The sequence below is a fragment of the Phaethon aethereus genome (genome assembly GCF_964289735.1).
Source record: "Phaethon aethereus genome assembly, chromosome: 3".
In the NCBI taxonomy this organism is placed as follows: domain Eukaryota; kingdom Metazoa; phylum Chordata; class Aves; order Phaethontiformes; family Phaethontidae; genus Phaethon; species Phaethon aethereus.
The window spans coordinates 68071381-68094181 of record NC_138576.1 but is presented as its reverse complement, the minus strand read 5'-3'; positions in this window follow the sequence as shown (position 1 = coordinate 68094181).

Below are 22801 nucleotides of genomic sequence, written 5' to 3'. Positions count from 1 at the left end.
AATAATTGTTGGAAGGCAAAGGGGGATATATGAGTCAATAAATTGCTTATAGTTATTGCAATTTTTCTTGGAATTATCCCTCTGTACAATCATTCTACGAATGGCCCTTCAAATAGCCAGAAGCTGAATAGGTATTCCAGTGAGTTAATCTGACAACAAAGAGGCGCAACACACTAGTAATGAAAAAAACAGACAAAAAAGACTCTAGAAAGCACCTCTTGAGTTGTAAGATGTTTCTGATACGCCATTAAGGAGGCAAATCAAAGCTAGGCATATATAAAAAAAAAGTCAGGTAGATAAGGAGGAAAAGGTACAAAATACAGTAACTGGTAGTAAGGACTCTCTGACAAGGTGGGGCCTGTTCAACAAAGCGTGTTTTGGGCTGGGAGGAATCTGGTAGTTTTACTCTGCAGGAAATTTTAAAATATTCAGACCTGTTTTCTTCCAGTCTGGACAAAAAGACACATGGTTTTACTGAAGGTAATCTCCAAAAATGATGATTTGGAAACAGGGAAGCCACTTGCAAGGTAAAAGATAAAAGAGTTTCATGGCAATATTGTGAAAGAATGTCTAAAATATCTGGTTTATTTTAATAGAACTATTATGAAAATGAACCATCAAAACCGTATTATGTATTGATAGGTGCATTATGTTAGGTATTCTATATTTCAGCAATTAACATTTTAGTATCTTGTACCAAAGTAATGTAAATAAATAAATATTTCATTTATACTGCTTCCACTTAACCCAGCTAAACCTATCCCATGGTTTTGTGCTTCTTGAGTTAGAGAGGGCTAGTTTCGCGTAGTAAAGGAAATTTGTCGATGTTTAAGATACTTTGCACAGGTTGCAAGGCTTGTTCATCGTGCAAGATGGATCAGATTGTTTAAGAGGAATCTTGTTTTGCATATGGCTTGTTTTATTTGTTGCAGAAGATGAGATTGGGATGGAAGATTGGTTGAGGAAAAGGAACAACAGGGATGGCTCCATCGTTGAAGAGATTGAATATCATCCTGCAAAACTATTCCCTGCATGAATTTAAGCAACCTCTCATGAGTAGTCATTAACTGTGCGTTCATCATATTCTGGGCTTGACCTGAGATCACGGGGTCTGGTTTGCAGAAGTGTTCGGCTTTCATGGGTCTGTCACAAAAGTGCTTTGAACCTTTAAAATACTCTGTGGTACATGCTGGAAAATCAGATCCTATGCCTTCAACTTGGACTCTAAAAATCCGTGAGCACACTTGACCTCTTTGTCTCTCTTTAGTACCTATAAAATAAGGAATTACACCATCTCTTCATATCACTAGAGTGTTATGAAGATTAAATAATTTTTGTGAAGGACTGTGATATTACTATTTGGGATCATAGAGAAGCCCATGGGAAAATTAATCATCCTGTCTTTAGAGCAAGTGTGCACTACATAAATCCTAAGGCTACACATTTGACAATGAGGATAAAATTTACTGAACAACTAGTGTTCTCATTTCTCTGTTCTTGTTCTCTCTTCAGTCATTCTGCTTTTTTTCTTTCCCACAACCCCCAAAGGTTTATCTCTTACACTTGCCAGAGGCTCCTGGTGATAACTACCTTCCTCTAGCTCTCCAAAATTCAACCATTTCTTCCCTCCTTGATTCGCTGTAGCATTCTCCTCTTCCCTGTCTAAAGCACCCTCCCAAAAATAAACAAAAAACCCTTCTGAATATTTATTAATCAATGTCTTATTCCACCTTTTACATTTAATTTCTTTTGTATAGGCTAACATTTATTTAATTGGCTACAGAGGAGAAGAAATCATAATTTCTCATGTGTGTGTATCCTGATGCAATGAATTCTGATCTTGATCATAGCCTTTTGGTGATGTTATAAAATAAATATAAAATACTATTACTGACATGGCTGGCTCATATTTCAGTATTTGAATCTTACACCACATGCAGTTTAGTTTAACTCCGGCCTCATCAATTTCTGGGCATATGAGAAGGAGAAAAAAAGAGTAAGAACTAAGAATACTGTTGTGTATTTTCTTATTTCCCAGTAAGTTTAATGAATTCAGTTTTTAGCAGATGTCTAGAAAACCAATTTGCAGATTTTCTTTTTAATTTACATAATTTGTTTACAAATATATAACACACTAAATATTTCAGGAACCATCTGCCTGTATTGTTCCTCTTTATAAATTCTGTACAAGTACTTTCCTTGCAATTTTTATTAAGAAACAGTCCTGCAGCTCAAAATGCATGCTGAAATATCAATCTGACACACTAGCTTTGGTTAATGACTTCTCTTAGATAGAAAACGTTAGCTACTCCATACTAAAATGGATTTTTAAGCTTATAGGGTCAGAAATACAGATTACATAGCTCTCTGAATTTAATAGTTAGCAAAGTACATAAGCTGAGAATCACGCTCGTAAAAAAAGGTTTAGAGTAGCTTTGATGAGGGGTTTTTATATTTCCCAAGGAAATAATTATTTTATAACACAGCTACAACTGTCTATCTCTCATCAACACAGATCTGAAACACAGTTTCAGAAAACTTCAGAAATAAAATTAACAGGAAGATGAAATGGGGAGGAAAGACCACCAAAAATGGGCTTGATGATTAATGCATGTTCAACCTTTGACAATTCAATTTGACATGATTTCAAAAGTGAAACAACCTCTTTAATGGAAATATACTCTATTAGGTTAACTAATTGGTAAAAAATTTTAATACAAAATCCAATGCAAATATTAAAAGCAAAAAAGCTTTTTTCCTGTGTTGCAACTAACTATAAGGAAATCTATATGTATCGGTCAGGGAGTTGGATTTTACTGTGTTTAAAAAACTGACAAATCAGACCAGTTTCAAATGTCAAGACAACTCATTACTTGATTGATACCTGTTAACAATGCACATTGTGTTGTCAGTGGCTGTTTGTTAATCTCTAGCAATCGTTATCACTAACATGCAAAACAATGAGTCTTTAACAAGCTTAACCTAAACCAGCTATGAGTGTGCAGTACCCAGGAACTGATGTGGTTTTAGTTGGCACTTGAGGGCTGTGCTCCATCACCGAGGTCAAGGTGAGTCAAGGCTATTCCTGAGGGAAGACGGATGCAGGGTGGGGTCTCTTGTTTCTTCCCCATCTTTCTTCTCTCACTGCTGGTATTTCATGCTCCTCTGTCCACTTCCCCAAAAGAAAAGAGGTGATCTCATCTGCTCTTGACACCTTATTTTTGGGATCAAGGCTGGCTTAGCTTATTCTGCAGAATTCTGGTTTTAACAGGCACTCTTCCTGCTTGTTTTACATCCTTAGCCATCCTCTGGCAGATTTTACTGCTTGCGCGTTTTCCTCCTCCCTGCTTGTGCAACTATACTAGAGACCTCTGTTTGCCCCTTGGGGCAAATAGCTATGGCTATTATTTTAATATTTATTATATTAATTAATATTATTTTAATATTTTAATATTTAAGTTTAGCTGTCTTACAAAATCTTATTAGTCATGTTACAATGTTATGAAATGCTTGGACATTTTGCCAGTCATACTATTGTGTTTGCTTTTGTTTGGGTTCAAAGCAAGCAAATATTCATCCTGTCTTCCTTAGTGTGCATGGACCTTTAAGTGTCCAATTGACCTGTGCTTTGTCTACACCTGAGGAGTGGTGAATCTGTCTTTCATTAAACCAGCTAGTTATTTTTCATGTTTTGTCCACTAACTTTATTCTTCCTTCATGTTTTTATGGTCGAAATGTAATATATGCAGGCAAACACCATCACACAAGCACCCTAAAATATTTCTTCACCTAACTTAGAGCTGGATTCCCACCCGTTTGCCTTCTGACCCTAACACTTGCAATGAAAATATGCAATGAAATTTCTGAGCCAGTGCTCGTTCCCCTAATATGTTAAAGAACTATGTTCATAAATCTGTAGTACTTGATCTTAAACATAATTAGATTTCTGGAAGGTCCTGCAGGAAGTTTGTTCCAAAACCTCAGTCCTCTGAAAGCCTCTAATATTCAGACTAAATACATCCATTGATGACCTACGTATGTATGTTCTTGTGGAGTAATAACTTTCCATAACTTTTCTAGCTTTGTGTCATTTACCTTAATTTCCTACCTCTTCTAACCCCCTGCAATAGAAGTTACTTTTCCCTGACCACACCGATATTATATATTGGGTGGGAAATATATCTTGCAGTGGTTCTCAGGAGAGCCATGCCGTTGTCCTGTTGTACAGAACCTGACATCAACAGCTGTGCTGGTGAGGCACTGGACATAGCAGAACAAGCTCAGACCTGTTGGTTCTGAGTAATTTCTGAACGCTGTCACTAGCAGTCTCCAGTCTTTGTTACAAATGTCTCACCTAGTTTAACTTAGAGGTAGAGCCGTGACAGGAAATTGCCATTAGAATGGTTTTCGGATAGAAAATGTCTTTTTCTCAAAATCACATTTTTCCACAGAAAAATTATGTTCTTTTCTGTGATGGTTACGAAAAATCTACAACTGTTCATTTCTCAATCTGCCTTGCACAGTAATCAGGGGGTACTCTGGTTGTCTAAGGGTGCCAAGACAACTGTTCTGCCAGTCCCTCTATTGCATTTGCTCAGATACAATTTTCTTTTCCAGTAGACAAGTACAGTAAGTGACATCCCCTGGCTGTACACTTTCACTGAAGTCAAACCCACCTGCCTTTTAAGCCAAGAGGGCTGAAATGTAAGTGTTACTTTTCCCCACCAATGCAGTGAAGATGTTAAAAATCAAATCGCTATCAGTGATTTCAGTGGTGGTGATGTGAGTTTAGTTAAAACGTGAATTGGTGTCCAAAAATAAGATTGGAGATTCATAATATGACAAGTGATTGATCCTTCCATCTAAGTTAGAAATTTTATGAAAAAAAAACCAGAAAAGAAATCTTTTGGGATGGTTCTTCCTGCTTCCACATGCACTAAAAATACTTTTAGGGAAGAACCTGTCATTATATTTTAGTTCCTCCAGTTTGATGAATGCCAGAACGTATGCAGTATTTCTATTAATGAAAATGAAAAAGAAAAAAAAATAGAATTATTAAAAGCAGAATAAAAAGCTTATTTTAGGTACAATGATTTTTAAGCAAACAGATTATTTTGTTAATGATTTAATCAGTCACAGCATCAGATTTGAGGACTGGTGGATATTTTATATCTCATTTAAACTTGTGAATAAATCCCTTAGTGTTTTTTCCTATCCAAAAGGAGCCTAAAAACTTCAGAAAATCTGAAGCAAAATCGTATTCAATTTATGACTGAAATGGAGTTCTATTCCAATAGCTTTATTTAAATTTCAAACCTTAAAGCATTTTGCTGTAAATTAGCTTAATTTCCAAACAAAATCATCCAAACAATGCAACAAAAAATAAAATATTACCTTTTGAAAAATGTCAAATGGACACCTCAATAACTGTAAAAGTAACGATTTCTTTGTGTAAAATACGTTTTTCAGAAGTTACCTTTTCTCAGTTACAGTTTCAGTTTCAACAAATCATACTTTCCTAATATGAGAGTTTATATACTGCTAGAAATCCCTTGGCCTTCTTTACGCTACAATGATATTTGGAAGGTAACTGCCCCTCCCTACTTCTGTGATCCCAAGTAACTCACAAAAGCCCTTGGAGAACCGTGTTTTAGGTATTGTTTCAATGTCTTCCTTCTACCACATCGTGGCCTTGGCTAATTTGCGCAAATTAATGAACATTATCATCCATGACTTAGTTTTTCTCTGGTAAAACCGGAGCAATTATAGTCCTCGATTCCATATTTTTCTGTCTACCAGGGCAGTAGTTAGGACCACAGCAGTCACTTTGTGTTTCCACTTCCTCATACGGTAGTAGCCTGGTTACTACTAAGCAATATTAATTATTACTATTATTTCAAGAAAAGAAAAACAGAAATAATGTTATAAAATTTAGCTATTTGAAAAGCAGTTATGGAAATCACTGATAAATCTTTATCAAAATAAATAGTAGCAGGAGTTCAGCTGAGTGTCATTACTCTTTTTTATTGAAAAAAAATGTTAGATATAGGGAAATTTTCTTCCTCCATGGAGATATCATTACTTTACTTGGCTATAAACAGGCTGCCACAGCAAACAGTGCACATTTGTCTAAAATTCTAGGGGATAACTTTGCCTATGGTGAATATATCATTTTTCTCAGCAGCCTTGAGCTAAACGAATGCTTCAATTGATCCAAAATCTAAAAGCAGGAACACAAAAGACACTCTTCTCCATTTTAAGTTTTTTTTTTTTAATCCCATATAATAGTCAAGGATGTTATACCTACACTTAGATATGGTTAATTTCCAGTGCCCTAAAGAGCAGAGTAATAACTAAAGAGCACAAGCAGTGCCAGTGACATTTTTTTCTTTTGTGATCTCTGAGCTGCAGTATGAAACACAGATTAATAAACACAGCAGCTTTCCAGTAAATGGTATTTTTCAGCTTCCTGCAATGTGCAGCATAGCAAGCTGGAACATCAATATGTCTTCAAAATCACTTAAGTGCTTGTCATCAAACCAAGGATTAATTGCTTCACAGTAAACTTGCACACAATGTATAGGTTCCAATTCTCTGAAAAACATAATTATCCTAGAGCTCTGAAAGGTGTCAAACCTGACATCTCGGCAGACTGGAAAACTGTACTTAGCCATAAAACATAGATATCACAGGGTGCGCCAGCTCGAGCATGACTTATATCCTTCCATCAAGTCACATCTTGGTGACTTGGCAAGTCACCACTTCTAAAGTTGAGGGATCCTTTTGCCTGCCTTAGACAGGCAGTCTTTATCCCTGGCTGCAGGAAAATCTGGCAACTAATACCTACGGTGGTGATAGAGTTTTGGAAAAAAATGTCATTGTCTGACAGATAGTGGCAATTGCTAGGATTTTGTAGCATTGTGTGTTAGTTTGTTTGTTTTTAACTGCTTTGATAAAGCTGTTTGATAGATGGGTGATGAAGATAACTTCTCATGCTTCAACCATTACCAATGTCCGCACCTCTCCAGTCAAATTTGGTGTTTTTCTCCAAGATCAGTATATTGATGTCTTCTTTTTCACAGCTGCTTCCTTCTCACAGTCCTCTTCTGCCATTTCATAACTTCCAACTGTCCATTGCAATTTCACTGCAGGTCGTCTTTTGCTCCATTTGCATTTCAGATGAAATAAATTAAGATGAACTGATAATAAATATGTTTGTGTAAACAACACACGAAAAGGAGTAAGATGACTATTCTGATTCACGGCACAAGATAGTAAGTTGTTGCTTTTGTTCTACACCTCCTTTTTCAGATACAGGCCCAACCCCACCAGTCAAAGACCACTTACTGAAGTGGCATGCATGCTTTTACTAGCGTAAAATATGGCCATCAATTCTCTAACCCTTTAGCTTTTCTCTTTTCCTTTTTTCTTTTTCTTTCTTTTTTTCTTTTTCCGTTCTTTGAATTCACTGAAATGACAAGTTAATTAAACATGTTCCCATGTTTATCCTGCAAAAGATTGTTGGGAAGCCCACAACACTCCCTGCAAATTTCATGAAATCCAGGGTTTAATTTAAAAATCCTTGAATGTAACAAATGTGGGCTCATGAGAAACTGATCTTTTTTGTACAGCTTCATTGTGTCTTTACCACCTGCATGTAAATAAAGTAAAACATCTTTTGTAAATTGGTAAAAAATACCTGAAAAGCATTCCATGTCAGGACTTGAACATGACAAGCAATACTTCAGATTCCCCAGTCATGTCTTGTCCTGTATGAGTGATGAATGTAATGACTTTTTCAAGCTTGTCTAGATTTACCAGCATGATACTTGAAATATGTGTGCAATCTGCCCATGATCTTTCAGGTAAAAAATCCCCCTCCAACCCATTTTAGTATTTCTAACCTTTAAATATCAGAGTTTCTCTAGATGGTTTATTCTCCCCAGTCCTGCAGGAACTGCTTGCACTGAACCTCCAATTGCCGTCATCGCAGCAGACCACTGAGCCCTGCATGTGGCTGATGAAGTATTTCAATCTGCTTTAGGATTAACCTGTTCTGCTCATGGCACAACACCTACTGTATGTTGACTGGGAAAGGTGATTAACTAATTTTCAATTTGTTTGTGGACAGACTCCCATTTATAAAACAAACAGGCAAATCACTTCAAACAGAGAGAACACTCAAAGCTAAGTGGTATATTTCTTCAGCCGATACCCAATGACCTTTCAAGATGAAAGGATAATAGTCGACACAGAAAAGGAAGAAAAAAAGCCCTGTGTGCTGTTTGCAAGGTTTAGAGGTCACTTGGCTACAGAGAGAGAAAGATACAATGGAGGCTGCAGAAAACACTGCAGAGGCAAACATGGCTGTTGGTTTAGATTTTTTTCTTCTGAGCCTCAGCATTCACCACTGGCCTTCTTCATTTGACAAGAGCCTCTGTTCCCCTAACTAAGGATATGGTCTGTTTATTGTGTGGCTGAGGCTCCGCTTATGTATCAGCTGTCTATCTGCACTCTGCTTTGGAGAGCAAGTAATTGGTCAAACCCAAAAGCAAAATGGCATGCTTATCCTATTCAGCTGTCTGGCGATCATATGACAGGGCTGAGTGAATATGATGGGGGTCTCACAAGACAAAGTACGATATTATTCCCAGCGAAATCCTGTGGCTACATGCACCTCTGTCTACAAGTATAATCAGGGTCTTTGTTCTGCTGTGGATCCTGGGAGTCAGCTTGCTTCTCCCATTGAGAAAACTCAAAGTAATTTCCCACACTTGTAGCAAGGCATCCCTGGGCCATAAAGATTGTTCTGTCTTCTGAGTACACAACAATGTTTAGACAGAAATAGAAAATTGAAAACAAATTCCCTTTTCATTTTGCTGACCTTCAGAATTTGTACTCTTAAAAGTGGACACAGCAAAATGCATTTGCACCAAGAGAACTTGAGACTTGACTACACAGAATATGTTTTCAGAAAAACTTTTTCCCATGCCCAGTTTTGTTTAAAACTTTCCATACTGCTTCTCTTGAAAGAAATCAGCGTTTGTCAGCAAAAGGGCCGGAGATACCAGTTACCTCCTACACATTTTACCTCCTCACACTTTTACTCTTGCCTGTACACACATCCACCCTCACACAGCCACCAAACTAACTACTCTTCTCCCACATGCAGGCTGAGAGACAACTCTGATAACTGCTGAGGTACGTTAACTTTTTCTAATGGTAGTCGCTATACACATAAAGGCTAAACTGTCCACCATTTTAAAAGGCACAGGTCAGCATTCCGAAGGCACCTTGAACGCTATCATCAGAAATTATCTTTTACCCCTCAGCTATTCTGTCTGCAGTAAAAAAAGAAAAAAAGTTAAAAGAAGCAAAAAGCTGAAGAAACATCGTTCAATCTTAAGATTAGTTTCTAGACAGAACCAGCATGTTTCCTTCTATAACTCGCTACTCACCTGAAATATTAGTTTTTATTGTAACTGATTTTTTGTTTTTTATTGCACTACTTCCAAAAAACTTAGAGATTAATTCAATTTCTACTCTCTGAAAGTTGTCTCCAGATTTGGGCTTTGTTTTGCTATGAAGATAAATACTTTGGGTAGGTAGAGAAGCAATACTGGGATGATATGAGGGCTAAGTTGCCTGTTTAACAGGAGATTAGAAAAACTGTTTAGCCTAGTGAAACAAAGGCTGAGAAGGACTAGAAGCTAGTCTATAAATACAGGGTATTTATAGCAGGGTAAACATCAAGAGAGAAAAGAACCATTTAAGTGAAACGCCAGTGTTGTCACAGGAACAAATGGATGTGAACAGCTGGAAGTAAATAAATAGTGGGAAATTAGAAGAAGTGTCCCAACTCTTAGAGTAGTCAGGTTCTGGAATAGAGTCTTCCAATAGGAAAAGATAGGACAAAAATCCCAAATAATAGTTTTGAAGATAAAAGTTATTAATGAACGTGTTTTCTGAAAGGTGAGAAGATATATTAAAGAATTTGAGAGACTTTCTCTGGCCTTGGGTTCTTGGGACTTTTTTAATGGTTTTATTTATTAATTTTGATTTGCCATAGCTGAAAAGCCTGAATGGGATTTCAAAGGCAGGCTAAAGGAACTAGGTGTGAAAAAGAAGTTAATTAGGTCTCTAATTTCTGCGTGGTATCCTTTGGAAATCCCAGCATTCAAATGGATCTCTTTAGATACAAGTGAGGATTACATTACCTTGCTCTTGAAAAATTCAGTGCTCCACTGGGGGGCTGACACTCTCAAACAATTCAGGGAGATAGCGACATAGTGACTAAAAGGTGAGTAAAGTGGTTTTGAGCAACCCTCCCTCCCCATGATCAGCTCTCAGACGCCCACAGTTACAAATGTCTACCTGCTGTAATCCATAGCCCAGGGGTCCAGCTATCTCCAGTCCAAGGCCCAGCTCTGTAAAACAGCTGTATGACCTTGGCTAGGGTTTATAGTAAAAATTGTTGCTGAGCTTTGTGAGAGTCCCTATGTGGAAGATGTGCAGGATAAGAAAAGAAAAGAAAAAACAAAGACAGAGGTGAAATTTTTGAGACACTACTAGTTACCAGCTCAGGGAATAAAGAGAAAAATAGCAGTGTGAAACAATATGAAATGCTGGGGGAAAAAAAATAGAGAACTGAGAGGTAGAACTCAGCAAGAGCCTTGTTTGACCATTGACACTTCCCTCCTCCCAGCCTGGAGGATGTCGGGATAGCAGAGACTCGTCAAGCTCCTGCATGCTAATGATTGGTCTAGTAACACATTAGTCTCAGGTATCAGCCAACATACCTACCTAATAAGCATATTAACCAACAAATAATTGCAGTATACTTGTAAGCTCTGCATGGGCTGGTAAAAGGCCCAAACCCAACGGAAATTCAGCAGAGAAAGGGCTACATTATATGAACAGGAATTCAGAATACCATCTTAGGATTCATAGGACTCAGAGGGCCAAGACATCCATTGACAAACTCTGTTTGGTCTTTTTAGACACATTAACTTTTTAAAATACTATCCTCCTGAGCAGTCTGGCCCAAATTCTTACCACCACTAAGGCCCTGACAAGGCATATGGATAAGATTTAAACCTTTGAGTCCACTGTCATCCTGACTGTGGGCTGCAAGGATTCTGTGGGCTGTGACTGTGGAGAGGACTTAAAGGATTTCTGCTTCCACCACTGTCCATGTGTCGTGGTTTAACCTCACTCAGTAACCAAACACCACACGGCAGCTTGGTCACCTTCCCCCTCTCCTGGTGGGGTAGGGGAGAGAATTGGAAGGGCAAAAGTCAGAAAGCTCGTGGGTTGTGATAAGAACAGTTTAATGACTGAAATAAAATATTATAATAATAATAATAATAATAACAATAACAACAACAACAACAACAATAGTAAATTGTAATGAAAAGGAAAACAACACAAAGAGAGAAAGAAACAAAACTCGGGAAAACCAGTGATGCAACTGTTCACCACGCACCAACTGATGCCCAACCAGTCCTCAAGGAGTGTTCGCTGCCTCCCAGCCAACTCTCCCCAGTTTATATACTGAGCATGATGTCATATGCTATGAAATCTCCCTTTGGCCAGTTCGGGTTAGCTGTCCTGGCTATGCTCCCTCCCAGCTTCTTGTGCACCTCCTCATTGGCAGAGCATGAGAAGCTGGAAAGTCCTTGGCTTAGTATAAACACTGCTTAGCAACAACTAAAACATCGGTGTGTTATCATATTATTCTCATGCTAAATCCAAAACACAGCACTATACCTGCTACTATGAGTAAAATTCACTCTATCCCAGCCAAAACCAGGACACTATGTCATGGCCTTCCACTGTATCCATACACGTCACAACTGTTTCCTGTCAGATCTTCTGATGGCTTCTTACTCCTTAATGTCATTTGCGTTGACAAGACAGATGAGCACATCTATATCTAACTGGTGTTAGAGCTGCACGGCAAACTTTGCCTTTTTCATGGTAATGCTGTAAAGAAGCGTCTGTAACAACTAACAAGATGGTACAACATAGATCAATTTGCCTGGAGACTGTAACTTATGCAGTTGCTAAGAGAAGTAGCTAATAAAGATGATTTGAATAGAAATGTTAATGAAATAGAGCTGGATGCTTGTTATGTCGTTTAACACTACGGCATATACAGCAGTTAATCCTTTTAAGGATTTTCTTTATAGTCACTGAGGTCTATACCTGTTTTTACTGCAAATCAGATAAATGCTGTCACATGGCAGGAAACAATGAACAAATGTAGTAGTGTAAGGTTACGTTCAGCTGGACACCATCTACCTGAATGATTAATTGAAAGGTGTATGCAAAAAGCCACTGAAACTCAGCAGTTCTGTCAAACAGCAAAAAATCAATAAGAACACCACTGTCTTGGTCTGTCGTACTTTTGTGAGAAACACAAAGACAAATCAAGGATATATTTTCAAACCTGCCAGGAAGTCACTGTGAGATGAAAGCTTTTTATTTTTTTCCCACTGAATTATAGCTTCTATTAATACAACGGCATCTGCAGTAAGGACAGAATCTAATATGCAACACTCTTCCTATGCCTTTCATCATCCCTGAGGTTTTCAATGTATTCTTGTTCAACCTTTAGTTAAAGATCATGGTTACCATACAATCAATTTTTGCTGATCTCCTGGGTAAATGCTTAAGAAAGATTTAACTGCAGCTACCACAAAGAGAGGGGCATTTTGGAACAAAGTATTTACATGTATGTGACATGTGCCACATTTGGTTAGTTTAGCCCATTGGACTATCCTGATGAAGGAACACTAATTTCTATAAGCTATTGACCACATGCAAGACCAGCTTGTTTATAGTTCATGTCCACCCATGTGGGACTTCTTTGCTGGGATACTAGTGGAGAAGCATCTTTTGTCTTGAGTCTCTGAACCAAAACCATTTGACACCTCAGGAGATGTAGAGAAGTGTCTAAATTACCCAGCCACTGTGCCCAATCTATTTTCAGCAAACAAACAGATCAGGAGACTAAGTGTTTCAAGCCACGGAGCTCAAACCATATTGGGGAGTACCAAAGATAGCTAGCTTCTAATCCTGAGAGTAAATGTCAACAGCTTCAGTACTGGCTTTATCAGCGAATGAAGAAAACACTATTTGTGATTTTTTTTTTCCCCAAATAAAAGCCCCCAGTCCAATATGTTGTGAGATTTGTAAGATCAAATGAATGTTCTCTGAGAACTCTTGAAAACATTCACAATGCAAGAAGCTTCCCGAGTGCCATATGAACTCATTCTGAGGCCAATGTATTTACCAGAAAGACATAATGGATTTGTTCTCTAATCTTCTCTTTGAAATATTACAGTCATAGAATTAGTGGAAACACTATAATGTCTCTTTGCTGACTAGCAGTATATGAATAAGCAAAGCTTGCAATGTGAATTCCTGTTCAGCAGTTTTTAATGTAATTCAGAAGTAAATAAGGGTCAAATCCAGAATGGTTCGCTAATTCACAGACATAATGAATGCCTGAATAGTTCAATGAACTCTAACGAATGCAGGTTCCAGTGACACCTCTTACTAAGATAATGTGCTTAACATAAAATTAATGATGTTGAGAGTAACATGTCAGTATAAATACCAGAAGACTTTGCATCCATATTCTGAAGCTACATTTGAAATACAGATTTCTACTTCTGAACTCATTCAGATATACAGTGTATCTCCTGGAAAGTGAAGAGGACAAAAGCTCTTTGAAGAACTCTCTATGAATGCTCCTGACCTAGAAACAAAGAATAGGTGAGGAGAAAAGATGCTTCGGCAGTGTCATGATTTGATTCAAGAAGTAGAAATTAGATGTAAATTGTCCTTACTGTACTTGAAACAGACTATACCTGCACTGGGCTGTTGCCAGTGTTAATCGACTGCTAATGACTTTTCCAGAAGCCTTGTTGGCAAAGGTGGCCATAGGGCAGAACTAAAAACTAACGAGAGGTATACGGTAAGCCTAGGGGCTTCTGTGTATGAAATTCTGAATCTCCTTGGCAGATTGTTGACATTTCAGTATAAGATGGAGTTCACATCGCTTCATAGAATTTATCTAATAAGATTAGATAACTTTTCTAAGATGATATAATCAGTAAAGAGAATATAGATTTAATTGCAAGTGGAGAGAGATGGAAATCTCCAAGGGGTAATATATCCTATCCTAAAATAATACTTCTCAGGTGGAATAAATTGCTGTCAGGAGATATCCACTTCTCTCCATCATTCACTGCCAGCTAAGGTAATGTTTCTGGGAGATCTCTTCTGCATTTCATACGTTTAATTACGTGCATGAGGCCTCTAGACGACAATAGCAGATCATTGCATTGCAGTGATGCCATAATTATATATCATTGGAGATCTTATAAAACCTGTTTTGCTTTCATTTCTAGGAGAATGTTTAAGATGGCTCACAGATGAGATGGAAATACTATGTCACTAGTAAATAATGAAGTAGTTAATAACTTTAATAACCTTTATGACTATTCAGGAAATTGGATATGGTTTTTGATCCAAGATAAGAAGCTAACAACCCAGTTTAAGGTTTACTCTTGCTTACAAAAAAGCAAGGGGAAAATTAAGAAAAAAAAAGAATTTTTGTATAGCTTTTGTTTATGCAAACCTGTATGTTTTGCTAAATATAAAAAGAAGGAAAAAGACTTTTTGTTACTCAAATTCTTCATCAAAGAAAAGCATTGTATTTCTCCTTAAGAAGGACCTTTTTTTTTTAATCACCTATGTTAGCAGAATGTTTGCATACCAATTCATGAAACAGTGATCAGAACACAGAATCCCAGAGTTGCTGAGTTTGAAGTATCCCATCATGTATTTTTACACACTGATAGGATCCCTCTGAGCCTTTTCTTCTCTGGGCTGAACAGTCCCAGCTCTCTCAACCTCCTCTTGTATGACAGATGCTCCAAGCCCTTGATAATCTTTGTGGCTCATCAGTGGACTTGCTCCAGTATGTCCAACTCTCTGTAATACTGGGAGGCCTAGAATTAGACTCAGCACTCCAGGTGTGTCTCATCAGGGCTGAGCAGAGGGGAGGGATCACCTTTTTTGACTTGCTTTACTCTGACAATGCCAATTTTTCTTTTATAAATATATACATATGAGCAAATATATATATATTGCAGGAAATGATTGGGTTTTTGACAAATACAGTATTTTCAATAATGTGAGAAAAAGGATGTTCTGAAGTTTTCAAATGCACTACTTGGAAATTTCTAAAAAACTTCATAATTAATCTGAAAATTGTTTTTCACCTAGAAACTTTATTTATGATAAAAAGTAAACAAAAAGAGAAAATTTGCAATAAAGTACATTGATTTACCTTACCAGAATATTTTGAATATTTTTATTTTTTCTCCTTATTCAGTACATGAAACATATTTGGAGTTCTGTAAATTTTAACAAGATAAAAAAGTTATTTTTCTGATGGACTATATAAAACATTGTTAGTAAATAATCTCTGCCAGTCTTCATTATATTATAGAAGCCAGCTGACTACTCAGAAACCATACATTGTGTACCTACAGGTCATCAGGGCAAATGAGAATGCTAATACCAGTAGGAACCATTTCCAGGGGACCTCCTCCAGTCTCACAAAACTCAGGATTTTTCTGTAGCTAAAGGCAATGAACTAAATGTACTTATTTTGAACTTAGCTTTCCACCCAGACTCATGTATGATCAAGCTCTTTGAGTCAGTACTCTTCACTGGAGATGATTGTTTTTTGACACAAGGTAGAAGGCTGCTCTGTCTGTCTGATGAAAAAAAACCTAGAAATACTGATTCTTCACCAATATAGGAAAAAAAAAAAAAGCAATATATTACATATCTCAATCCATACCATAAAGAAAACATCTGCTACTTTCACACAACAGTCTGGTCTTGAGAGAATGATCATTTACACATCGTCAGTTTGGTACTTCTGTTTCACCACAAAACATTCAAGCTTTATAAAATGGTGCATAAGTTCAAACACTGCTGTCTAATTTTCTTTTTCTTTTTTTTAAATAAATCCTACTTTTAAAAGAGGTTCTTTTACTCAGTAAGTGACATTTCTGATCTACAATAAAACTACTGAAGTGACAATAAAAATATTATTACAAAGTTCTGGCATTGTGGTATAATAAAGGGAGAAGAATTTGCCATTCAATATATCCTCTGTATTGCCTAGCATTGGATAACAATTGAACTGATTCACTCTTTTAGCGAAATTGTTCATTAGTTCTGAAGTCAATCCATTGAAAAGATTGTCAGCAATATGATTTTACTGAACAACTTGCATTGCATGCTAATATTCTCTCAGATGGTCTGCATTCAAGGAAATCACCATCTATTCACAAAAATTTCACAATGATTTCCCCTTTTACTCATTTCTTTTGTAGTTTATCAAAACTAATTTTACTATAACATACTTCAGGATTGTCATGTCTTTCATGACAAACCCTTCATTTCTTTTGCACTCCTAGAGAGTTTACTGCAATGGCTGAACAGATGCTTACACTTTAGAGGATTCTTTTTTCAACTTTCCTTCGACTCATTGGACTTTGTCTAATAAAAGCTCATTCATAAACATTTCTGACATTAACTGAATTCAGCGAGAGTCTTTTTTTTTACCGGAGTAGAATATGGGGTAATCTTTGATGAAATGCCAATGACCTCACAAATGGGAAGGATTTGAGATTTGGTACAAGTAATCCTGTGTTGAAAACAGAAGTCTTTCTGAAGGTCTGTTGTAGTCCTAGGAGTAAGACTCATTTATTTTTCTTGTTATTACACTTCTAACTGCCAGCTCTTTTCTCAGATAAGGAGACTTAATAGATGTCAGTGTTGGGGATTTAAAATTCATTGTAAGATTTATGAATCTCACTTACAGGGTGAAGGATGGTCACAAAAGCCAAAATGACAGACACCCCCACCCTCATTCAGGGAAGAAGCAAAATCAGTCAGAGAGCAAATGTTAGCTTCCTTTTAACCACAGAAAAGTTAGAGATGTTATACAATACATATATCTTATGTTGTTTAAAGCTTGCCTATGTTGTTGAAATTACAATTTTTAAATGTTTTTTTTAGTCAGAGTAACATTGTAAATACATGGATTTCTTTCATTGCTTTGGTTATGGACTCTACATACTACAGCCAACATTATGTTCAGTGCACTATTTTCCATATAGTTCTTAAGAATAGGAAAATAAAATAGGAACTAATGGTGTTCTTTTTTGTACATAGAATGAGTGCTAGATTTGGGTAAGGAAGACAGTCTTCTATAATTTATTTCAGCATGATTAAATGAGTACAGCAATTCATTCAAACAACACTCAAGGAGATGTGAAAATGTTTACCCCCTTAACAAAGGAAAATTTTATTCATATAACTGGCTCTCCAAATGACTGAGACTACTACTGAAGTATGTGTTATTGTGAGGTAGGATGCAAACAATGAAAAAGAAACAAAAGATGGACCCATCAGCTCAGACCTTGTTGAAAAAAAGCTGCTAAGTGAAAAACGCACTCCATGCCTCTGGTCACAGAATTCTGTTTTAAATGAAGACACACATACTGCGCCTGCTGCAGATCTTTTTTCTTTTAAATTGAAATCTGTGCATAGCATGGAAATGCATTTCCTGTGTTGGAAAAGGTACGGCTTTCTCTCCCAAAATTGCTTTGATTTTATGGATATTTGAGGAAGGAATGGAGGAGGCTCCTTAGCGGGCCAGCAGGGACCTGCTGGCCAGAACCTGTCCCACTGCCTTTGGACACCAGCCCCCAGGCAGGGAGCATGGCAGGCTGGGTGGCAGCTGAGAAACCCTTATATATTACATACCATAGTTAAAGAACTATCTTTATCTGAAGAGCACTTGAACTGTACTATGTTAAAAAATGCCTTATGCAAGGATTTGAACATAGATTCTCTTCTTGTGAACTTAGTTGCTAAATAAGGGAATTATACAGTAAATAATAGCTGTTGCCTTTTATTAAGTAGATAATAGCATATTTAAAATAAAATATAAATTAACAGCAGCAATTGTTATATACTATAGGCAAAGGAAACACAAAAGTTAAATGAAAAATATAGAACATTTTGTTCTTATAAGGCTCAGTATATACAAAAATGGTGTTGATTAATATCTGATTAAAAATGGCTCTGTATAGAACATATGGGTAAGAAACTGCCAGTAACTTTCTTTTAATAACTGACTTTAATTACAGTCATAGCTAGTAATTTGTCTTAATTCAAGATTGTTGATTTATCTCCAGATCCCAAGGATACCTCTGTTGAAAGGTAACATACTGGTAAAGACCCTACTTTCTGTCCTCTTTTTCCATCCGAGATCTGTCTTTGGTCATGATATTGGACCCACTATTATTAGCAGTCTACTGTCATTTCCATAGGAAAGTTTGGGAGAGCAACAGGGAGGAAAAAGTGACTGCCAGCACCTGGACAAGAGTCAGAGAAGAAGAAGGGCTGTTGCACTGACAAGACATTCTTCTGAGACATAAGTCCTGTAGCAACTCAACTCCCAGGGCACTTAAGATGGAACAATTTTATTCATTTATTTAGATTCCTGAGAGGAACTGAGAGAACCATACATGTTCTAAAAAAATGGGTAAAGATCGGACTACCCAAATCATAGGAATAAGACTGATAAAGGCAGGGAAGATTGCTTTCACATTTTTTAACTGGTACCTCGTGAGCAGGTGATCATTGCCAAGTAGTAGATACGTGAGGCTAACTTTTGCTGTGCTGTTAAATTTGAGGAGAAGCAGCAAGCTAACTGGAACAGAGACTTTTACAGTCAACACAGCAGACTTCTGTCACTGAAAATCCCAAATCAGGCTGCCTACTCAGCAAGAACTGGGCCCTACTCCAGTCTATGAGGCAAAGTGAGGCTCTGCATTCTCACCAAACTGCACATGAGACTCAATTCCTGAAGTACTGGCTCCCAGGAGAAGGTCATGTAAAGCAGAAAGACTGTCAGCAGTTCACTTGGTTATTCTTCTCATCTAGGTTTGTCACTTCCACGATGTGCCAACTAGCTCCCCATTTATGCAAAGAACTTCTAAGACAATAAGTTCGCAACTTAGCTGGAAATTCTCTTGGAGTACTTTGTATTTATAGTAGCAAACAAAAAAACCCCAACCTTAAACCCAGTGTTTCAGGCTGTAATTATACATAGAACTCAACAAAAATATCTCCTGAAGTGTCTTTATCAGAATTCAATACACTGACTGTGTACAAATCACCTCTTTGACCAGTACCAGATGTCAGAGGGATGCCTGATTCATTCTTCCGTTTTACAAGGTTTAACTTTTGAATTGGTAATTCCCTGAGAGGAGTGTGTTTTTTTCCACTTTCAATGAAGTTAAAAATAGGGTTGTTAATGTGATTTTTTTCTTTGAAATAAGAGGAAAATATATGGCAAATATTATTACAAGCTTAGGGTTTTAGATACAGGCTAAGACACCTGCCTAACATTTACCGTACGGCATTTTATATCACATTAGTCGTATACAGGAGGCTTAGTGTGCACATAAGTTTAACATCCTCTGGGAGTGGAGTCACAGTAACTTTTCTTTAAGGGTGTATCTATTACTTATACCGTTACTTACACTTAAACCTATATTTGAAAATTATACTGCCCTTATTCTTATCCACATGGTCTCACATCTGACAAAAGTATTTTTCCTTGTTTGGTTATCTTTATTTTATATGGGATATTCATCATATTAACGCGGATTTTTCCATGAATTGATTTAACCCAAATCTCCCCAAATAGGTTCTAGTTTGACCAACAAGATAGTATTCTGTTTTATTATAAAGACTAGTATATTGTCATTGGGATTGAACAGAATGTTCTCGGAATAAGAAAAAAAATCTCACACACACTCAATAAAACCTGAAGTCTTACCCTCATCAGCAACAAAATTGTCCATTGTTCAAAAGAACAATGATCTGTGAGAGTTAGATTCAGTATGGATCCTGCTATAATAATTACTTAGTTACATATATGAAAAGTTCCAGTGGAAAATATTGAGTGGTTTACCTCTCTACAACCAAATCAGGAACAAGTAATTGGTACTGGAATTTAGATTTCCAGGCAGAATCAGAGACTTGAATTTTGCCTTTCTATATCCTGTACAAGCACACAGACTCCTAGGATTTTAACAATTCCATGCTGAGTGAGTCTTTCAGTTTAGTGAGAAATTTAATCCGTGATGAAGTTAGTCTACCTCCTAAAAGTTTTCTGTTTAAGTAGAATTTTGGACAAAAAAATAAAATAAAATACATTAGAGACTCTCCAGCTTCAGCTGTCGTATAATTTTTTATGTGACAATTTCTAAGTATATATGTATCAAAGATGTCAGAAAATATTTAAAATATGTAAACTTATAGATTCTGAATCTGACTTTCCACAAACAGGAAATATTCACAGTTTTCCTCCAAGACATTTTAAATTAGTGTTCCAAATTCAACCAGCTGAAGAAGGGTAGTTTGCATAAACTTATCCAAACAATTTATTGAAGCAGAAATCTGGGCTTTCTATTTTTGCTTTTTATTTCCCAGAAGCAAAGCCTATTTTAGGATTAAAGGGGGAAAAGGCAACAAGGTTTACATTGAAAACATATACACATTCAAATAAATCAAAGTATTTACAAACAATCTGGATACAGTAAAAGACTCCAAGATTTCTAGCAGGCTTAATTAATAAGACTATTGCAACAAAGAGTCAATTTACCCCCTCAAGCATAGCATAATGTTCCCAAGTCACTTAATCAGAACCATAAAAAGCTTATGGAGAAGATCAGACAATTCTAATGATCTTCTTCATTACCTCTGAAAAGCTAATCTAAGTAAGACAGATATCTGTATAGATCAAATGGTACCACCAGTTTCCAAATTTGCTCTCTTCTGGTGACTAAGACCCTGAAATGGTTCTTTGCATTGCTCTAAAAAAGAAGAGTTTTAAAACATAAATTCATTTGTATTTTCAATTCTAGTCCAAACCCAATTCCACTTTAGAAAGTGAGAGTACAAAAAGGTAGCATGCTTTCCTCAATAAATTAATTCCATATCTGCATTCAGAATCATGGTCATACCTTTTTACGCTAGTCACAAGCATATACTCAATTATTTTTTAATCTTGTTTACACTTTAAAGAGAATATAGCTGAGACCAATAGAGTGATTTAATCAATTTTATTTTCATTCTTGTGTACTGTTGAGGAAATTGAGCTGAATAATAGAACAGAGCAACCTCCATTAAATTAAATACCTCCACTTTGGGTGACTAACTTGAAACATCTCTTAAAGTCCTTATTTTCAAAGCCAGAAAATCAACTTTTTTATTCAATACAAGTGCTTTCAAGAAAAGTTTGTTGATAACCCAAATGTTGGGATGATGAATAATTCCTAATCATAGGTTTTTATTTTCCTTTTTTGTGGAAGAAAATTTGTGTGCTGGATTTTGGCAGATTCTAACTGTGCAAGTATATCTAAAACAATGAAGTTGTACAGGTCACCTGAGATAAAAATCTGGAGTGGCAGAGGTTTGCAGATGTAAGTGAGGATTTAATTTATATATGTATACTTATGAAGAAACTGAGCTTGGTGAGCCACTGGTGATAAATAGGACTGTATACTTAGAAAGAGATCAGCTCATGCACTGAAGTGGTGTTGATTGAAAGAAGATAGAAAAAGCACGAGAAAGAGAGCAAGAAGTCCAGATAACAGCATATAAAAGGTCATACAGGATGTTTATGACAGAGCTGTGAAGTAAATCACTTATCTTTGCTCTTTGGAGGAGAATGTATCTGTCCATACTTCCAGGCCAGGAGTGGGTACCAGCATGGTAACACCAAGAGACTGCATCCACCTGCCTGGGTGATTTCCTTCTAACCAAGGAAACCACCACCACCTCAGTCACCCTGACTGTTGAAGCAGGTTTAAGTCTTCTGCTATTGTCAGAACAGGGTGGCTTATTGCTTTGATCAGGCTGCAGTGATCAAGCTTGTGGCTGCCCACAGGGAGCTTTTAGCATTGATCTCATTATTCATGTACCTCATTACCCATCCTCTTGTATCTTGAATCAGCTCTTTGCTCTCTTTTCTTTGCCCCATCTCTTCATAAATAAACAATACTTTTTCCCATTGATCCCCTTTTGCTGCATCCATATCCAGCATCCATATCTAAAAGGGAATAAAACTTCAAATGAACCATCTAATCCAATTGTTTCTTAGGACCCCATGATACAGCAGTTTTTAATTACCCCATGGGGTCAATTGTCATATTAGAATCATAGAATCATAGAATCATAGAATGGTTTGGGTTGGAAGGGGCATTAAAGATCATCTAGTTCCAACCCCCTTCCCATGGGCAGGAACACCTTTCACTAGACCAGGTTGCTCAAAGCCCCATCCAACCTGTCTTGAACCTGAAGTCTTGAACACTTCCAGGGTTGGGGCATCCACAACTTCTCTGGGAAACCTGTTCCATTGCCTCACCACTCTCATAGTGAAGAACTTCTTTCTTATATCTTATTTAAATCTACCCTCTTTCAGTTTAAAGCCATGACCCCTTGTCCTATCACTGCATGCCCTTGTAAAAAGTACCCCTCCAGCTTTCTTGTAGGACCCCTTTAGTTATTGGAAAGCTTCTATAAGGTGTCCCCACAGCTTTCTCTTCTCCCGGCTGAACAACCCCAACTTTCTCAGCCTTTCTTCATGGGAGAGGTGCTCCAGCCCTCTGATCATTTTCATGGCCCT